Source organism: Crocodylus porosus, unplaced genomic scaffold, assembly GCF_001723895.1.
Source record: "Crocodylus porosus isolate Cpor-Errol unplaced genomic scaffold, CroPor_comp1, whole genome shotgun sequence".
NCBI classification, from domain to species: Eukaryota; Metazoa; Chordata; order Crocodylia; family Crocodylidae; genus Crocodylus; species Crocodylus porosus.
Window position 1 is genome coordinate 73288151 of NW_017728943.1, and position 6970 is coordinate 73295120.

The window sequence follows — 6970 nt, forward strand, 5'->3', positions numbered from 1 at the left end:
TCACGGTCAGGGCGGCTAGGACCTGGAACCAACTTCCAAGAGAAGTGGTGCAGGCTCCTACCCTGGGGGTCTTTAAGAGGAAGCTAGACAAACACTTTGCTGGGGTCGTTTGACCCCAGTACTCTTTCCTGCCATGGCAGGAGGTTGGGGTCAATGATCTGCTCAGGTCCCTTCTGACCCTAGAAACTATGAAACTATGATTCAGCCTGTCTTCTTTACCTAGCCCATGCTAACACCTCCCTTTTCCTCTGAATGCTATTGCACAGACAGCTTGCACTGATCAGGGCTCCATACGTGTTCACACCATACCCTCCTTCTTTAGAAAGGCCCCTCATCAACTTCAAGAGGGAAGTGGATTTGCTTCTATGTCCTCTACAGGCTAGAACTACCAAAGGACTGGTAGGGGGTTGGACTAAATGACCTCTGGATCCCAAACCAACTTCTCTATGATTCTGCATATGTCCAGGGCTGCTCAAATCTGAGCATCTAGCTTCTGCATAGGCTCCAACTTTTATTTTTGCTGGGGGCAGGCTAAAATTATTTCACGCTCTGCCTTCCCCTGGCAGCACAGCCAGAGCCTGTGGGAGGGCAGGGGCTGATGGAGGCTGCCCACTGCAGGCTCAGGACTCCCCCATCCCCGCTGCCCTCTCCCCGGGAGCCCCACGCTGGGCGAGCCACCATGGTGAGGCGCTCCCTGGCTGCCCATTAGTAGCGGGGGCACAACTCCATGCCACTGCCCTCACTGATGCCAATCAGGTGATACAGTCAGCCAGTGCAGGGCTCTCAGGGGAGGGCGGCAAGTTGGGGAGTCCCAAGCCCGCAGATGCCCCTGCTCCATCTGACTCTCTGCCCCACACACAAATTTGGGGGGCACCTACCATCCATTCCCCCTCCCTGGGAGTGTGTGTAGCAGCAGGGAGCTGCCTCTGCCCCCTGGACAAGCCACCTGGGTCCCATGCACTGCCCTGGCTGGGCAGTGCCCCAGGTCCAGCCCCTGCCCCGCTCCCTCCCTGACTGTGGGGGCCTCAATTTGCCCCCACTTAGACTTACCTGCAGCAAGCTGGGGGAGCTGCTCTCCACCACTGCCTGGAGCTGTATACCTGGCCACATGCATGTGTGCGCATGCACATGGCACCCTCTGCATCCCACTCCCCACAGCCTCTTGCAGGCTGGAACTCTGCCAACCTACAAGGGGAAACGCTTCATTTCCTACATTTTTCTGTGGTGAACAGAAAACCTGGATCCATGCATGATACATGCTGTCCCAGAGGTATGCAGCCCAGGACCAGGACTTGATGTTCCCATTTCAGGGCTGTCCCACCCAATTAGGGCAGTCACCTGGTGCCTATTCTCCAGCCTAAGCCCAAATGGGATCCAGAAACTATGCCAAGAACCCCCTAAGCCCTCTGAGAGGCCTGCTTCAGCAGGCTTGCTCCTAGCACACCTAACATACACTACGGGACTGAGCCCCGGGTCCCTAGGCAACCAGTGATTACAGCACTGTCCTGAGAGGTAGGATATGTGTAATCAAGTCACTCAGTGAGAGGATGGATACGAACCCAACACTCCTACCTCTTGGGTGAGCTCTATAACCACTAAGCTCTTTGGCAGAGAAGGAAAAGCATCTCTTTCTCTTCCTGTCATTCGAAGGAGAGGACACCTTACTCCAGAAGAGTTCAGAACAGGGAATCCTGAAAGAAAATAGGCAAATCTCAGTAACGTGACCAACAGTGCTGGATTTAGGCATAAGCTACTTAAGCTACAGTTTGGGGCCTCTAAATAAGAAAAAAAAAAAACCCTGAAATTTTCATTTTAATATGACAAAAATATACATATATATGGCTCCACAGTTATTATCCATATTGAGTTCATAAATTTGTGCATAAATAACAATAATTCATCTTAAAATTTCATGAAACTCCATTTTTGTGGGTTTCATGGGTTATTTTTATTGTATGGGGCCTCTTAAGCTGAACATAGTTTAGGTCCTCAGCATGTCATAATTCAGCACTAGTGACCAAGACCAAGGGCTTGGAGAGGCATCTCTCTGTCCTCAGCCAACAGGCAATACTATCCTGGGCAGTGTCCTACTCAGCTTGTTGGCATTTGTGACACCTAACTTGTCCCATGCACAGGGTGACCATATGTCCCAGCTCAGTTGGAACAGTTTTGTATTTTAGAGGCCAGTCCCAGCCAGCTGGTGAAAATTAAAATAAGCATCTGGGGTGTGGTGCAGGGAGGCAGAGCAGCAGGAGCTGTGAAATAGGAAGCCCTAGCAGACAGCAAAATTGCCCTAATAAATTTGCTTGATTAGTGAAATGACCATTAAAAAGGGGAGAATTAACACCTTTGAAGAAAACAGTGGCCATTGATGGGACATGACTCCTTAGCTGCCTGAACAGTAATAGTAGTGGTGCCCCACCCTGCTTCTGCCTGCAGCAGCAGAGTTGGGGGTGGCAGGGTTCCAGATTTCACATTGTCCCATGTGGTCACCCTACCCATGCATTATACAGGGAACCAAGACACTTCTGCCAGGTGCTGACAGTCCCCCTAGATGGTAAGCACCTGAATGTTAAGAACTACAATGCTCAGTAATGTGAAACCTATGTCCCCTTTGGGCACATGCAAATTTGAATGAACTTTGCTGTTAGTTGTGAACAGAAGAGCATGTTTTGGTGCACAGATCCAAGGTATAGACACAGGGAGCTGCTTCAAAAGGAGAACATTTCTGAAGGGCAGCAGCTGGTACATTCTAATTGTTATGTGTGAATGAGCTAAGAGTGATTCACATGTAGCAAAATGCTCCATCTTTAACTCTGCTTCATCCAGGATTAAAGTTGTTGGAGTGAACTGTGCTCATTCACATAACAATTAAAATAGAACAGCTGCTGCCTTTTGAAACAGTTCAAAATTTACATTTTCCCACACCCTAAAACACTCTTGGGTGTGGTGCTAAAATTGCTGTCTTTGTATCATTCTCAGCTTCTTCACACACAACAATTTAAATCTAACAGCTGCTGCCCTTCTGAAACCTTCCCCTTTAGAAATGGCTTCTGATGTATATGTCCACACCCATAGATTTATGCCTGAAAAAAGGAATAATGCAAATAGGAAACTGAGGCTAGAGTTTGCAGAGACCATGGTTGCAGTTTCCTGTTATTAAGCCTGGCCTTTAAGTTTCCTGGAAGAGAATCTGGGTTGATGCACAATATGATGTCCTATTATGATAAAGCTGCATTTTGATGTGTCAGTGTTTGCACAGTGGTGGGGTGTTTACATCGCAAAACAAACATCAGGTAAATACAGCATTATGAGGACCTCGCCCTGAGGGAGTAAAGCTGGTTGAATTATTCATTGCAAGCAAGTTTCATAACCAATTTAGCCTTTTTTCTGTTCATGAATCATTCACGAAGCGATCTTAACTTCTGCAAATATATCATTAATCATAATTTTTCATCTAATAGTTTGAACAAAATTCAGCCTATAGGGTGTTCATGAACTGCTCACTTCAAGACTCAATAGCCATTCATTACCTATAGCATGGGACTGGTCAGTCAGGTCATACAGCATTCTGTCTGAATTGTGATTGGAGGGCAGAAACTTTTTAAAACAAAAGGCCAGCAAAAAGCAAACAAATATGTGGAATAATGCAGTTTCATGTTCCTGGAAGTTTGAGGATGTCCAGATATATTCTCAGTCCCCTTGACAATGCTTTGTGCCTTGTGATCAGAGCATAGGACAGCAAAAACTCCAGAGAACTAATCTCAGTACTTTCATTTGTGAAACTCCTTGTGAATGCTTGCTTAGTTGTGTTATAATTGCTCCAGAGACCAGAGGTTTTACTCATGATTTGGGATCCTGTTATTCCTAATTCATTTCAAGATGGGGGTTTGAGGAGAGGGAGTTGCTTAGCTAACTCTCCAGAGGACATCTTAGAAGGGGGCATCAATCACATGGCTAGCTATAGCAGATGGATACTTCTGAATTCCTGCACATTTGCTTTCCCACCAAGCCTTGTTATATGGCACTGATCTACAGATGGGAGGTATAAAAAGCAATCATTTTTTACCTAAGAATTCCTTCCCCTCTCATTCTAGGCAGCTTTGGTGTTTATTGATGCATGAAAGGTGCTTGGGTTGCATCACAAGAAGGATGAAGATGGCTCTCCACAAGCTAAGCAGTGTTGATGGATGAACTAGACTTTCTGGGAATAAATAGCATATGGTTGGTAGTATTCTGCTTTCTGAACAAGGGATTCTCCTTCAGACTAGCCTGACTTGATGTAGAAGTAGTAGGAAGCCATTATTAAAAAAAGATGTCCATGGAAGAAGACAGTAAAACCTGAGGAAGAAGAAATTTGCTCCCATTTCATCCATAATTAGGAACAGTGAGATTGTTATCTACAAAATGTTTAAATCTTCTTATGACTACAACCCACAGTTCTTCTCATAAATTGGTGTAAATCAGAAGTCACTCTATTTATGCCAGCATAAATCAAATGTAAGTAAGACAAGACCCTGCATTTTAAAGATGATTTTTAATGTAATAAAAATAAACAAAGTATAGTTTTGGTTGGACTTTTCTATTAGTTACTAGCTTTTACATTCAAATACCAGAATTGGTGTAAGAAATAAGTAGGGGGAAAGGGACTTTGCGAATATGTGCAAGTGTCTAAAGTGATGGAAACAGAAATGTTATTTACTAAGAAAGAGAAAAGGCAGGTTGGAGGCAGTCAATATCAACCTCTCTTCCAGGATAAGGTCAAGAGGAACTAGTAAAAGTCACATTGTTTTTACATCGCAGAACTTCTGAAAACAAAATGGTGCAAAACCTTGGGAAACTGAAAATAGGCAACAATCTTGCCTTGCCAGGAACATGGAAAAGATCTGTGGGATCACCTCATTTAGTTTCTATGCTAGGCTGCTTAGAAGCAAGTTGATCTGAATTCCCTTCAGTCCTTTCCCTGGTGTCCTAAAATATGGGTATCAGTTTAGCTCATCCACAAAAGAAATATGAGCGTTCATCACTCCTGCAGCAAATCAACTTTTCTGCTTACCCTGATGAAGAACTAATGACCTATTTATTTTTTAGTCAACTGCTTTTAAAAAAAACCTCTTGAAAAACTCCATTTGCTCAAATGCCAAAGAGAAGGATGCAAGTATCAGTGTATGAAGGCAAGTCAGGGTTGTCATGGCAATATCATTCGCATAGCACCTCAGCTGAACGTTCAAAACAAGTTTCTTCCAAGCCTTCTGCACTCAAATGTCACATCCTTTTATTTGGCAGACTGGCATTCCAGGATGGAGCAAAAAATGTGTCACAAAGCACGAGAGTCTCTTCTGGAGAATTCAGTAAGATAGGGTTACATTTCTAGAAGCATTAGCCATACCAGTAGGCCTTCCATACATGGGCAGTCCCACTGATTTCAAATGTTAAAAAAAAGTGTTGCTGTTTCAATGCAGTTTTCAAAGTAGACAATTTCTTTATTTTTCAAAATGTGACTAGGACAGGGGTTAGCAACTTATAGCCCGTGGGCTGAATCCAGCCTGCCAGGTGATTCCATCTAGCCTGGGAAACCCTGATACCAGCAGCATAAGAGCCAGGCAACTGACCTTCCAGATGAGTGCATTAAGCATGGGCGGTGTGCAGTTTTACATGTTGTGAAAGTTATTTATTTTTATACCATGACATCTAATTGGCCTACTCTGCCAGCAGCAACGTGGACTTGCCCTAGATTGCTGAGTTTTCATCCATTTTAAGGGAAAAGCAACGTGTAAGAAGTTCCGTGACAAAAACTACAATAAGAAGTGAGTTAGGGATCCTCAAAGCTGTCTAAGGGAATTAGACACAACTTCCATTAAACAGGCATCAGGCCAAATGTATCAGTGCCATGTGTACTAATAGAGATTTTGTAGTATTGCCTAAAAAACAACATTTACCAGCTTTTCACAGGTAAGTCCCTGAACTGACTCTCAGTGACTTTTAACCATTGGCTAGATTTGACCCATAGCCCAGAACTCCAGTTCTCCTGTAATCGTCTCATCAGGTGAGTGCCTCTGTTTCTGTACATGGTTACATGTGGGCTTAATCCTTCGGAGAACAGGGGTCCTAGAGAAGAAAGTGCAGTCACTGTACTTTTGTGGGTTTAAGGCTGCACAATTGCATTGCTCTGTGATAGAAGCTAATAACTCATTATTTTCAGGCTGAGCATGGCTGCCTGTGTGGAGCTATAAAAGAATTGGTATTCCAGTTGATTTATACCTCCAACTAAGCTAATTAAGCAATAATTCTGGAGGAATCCATCATTGTGACAGCCTTGTTGATTAACCATCCCAAAAGCAAAGTCAAAGGTGCTTAGTATCCTGAAAAATTCCACTGTCAATAAAGAGAAACTGGAATTTGGCTACAATACAGCTGCGACTATATTTTCAACAACAAAAAACAGAGGCTTAATATTATTTACACTCAAGAACGGCAATTAAAAAGTCAACATTTGTCAGATATCACCCAGCTATTTGCTATTCTAAGTCACAGGAGAAACAGTTGCATCTTAGATATTTGTGACTGACTGACTTTTGTCTACTGCAGACCTTGCAATGGTGACCACTCTATCAAGTTTTATATTGACAAGGTAGTAAGTGTTGCCAAGCCCTGCACTGTTATTGCAAATTGTGCAATATTTGGAAATTCCCTGAAAGGCACACCTCTGGGATTTGTGCAATTACATTTAAACAAATAAATAAATAAAAGCCAATACTTTCAGGAAAAGATGTTTCTAATCCTCATGATTATGGAGAAAAGCTTAAAACATGACCCTTAAAAACTCTGATACCAGAAAACATACAAATCCAAGAGCATACCATTTTAAAAACTCAAGATTTTAAAGCCAAACTCATCTTTTCTTTTTAATAGCTAAGGACAGGAGAAGGGAATTTTACAGTAATGGATATGGGATAAATACCTGAAAAAC

At 43.4% G+C, this 6970-nt stretch overlaps 1 protein-coding gene across 1 annotated transcript in view; it reads left to right on the plus strand.

Annotated features, from left to right (window-relative positions):
• The window catches only part of CAPN13 (calpain 13), an 82544-nt gene extending 77974 nt beyond the window's left edge, over positions 1-4570 (plus strand). Inside the window, exon 23 of the mRNA XM_019549574.1 lies at positions 4098-4570. The gene's annotated coding sequence lies outside the window, so the exon portion shown is untranslated. The remainder of the gene's footprint in view (positions 1-4097) is intronic.
• The last annotated feature ends 2400 nt before the right edge of the window (positions 4571-6970 follow it).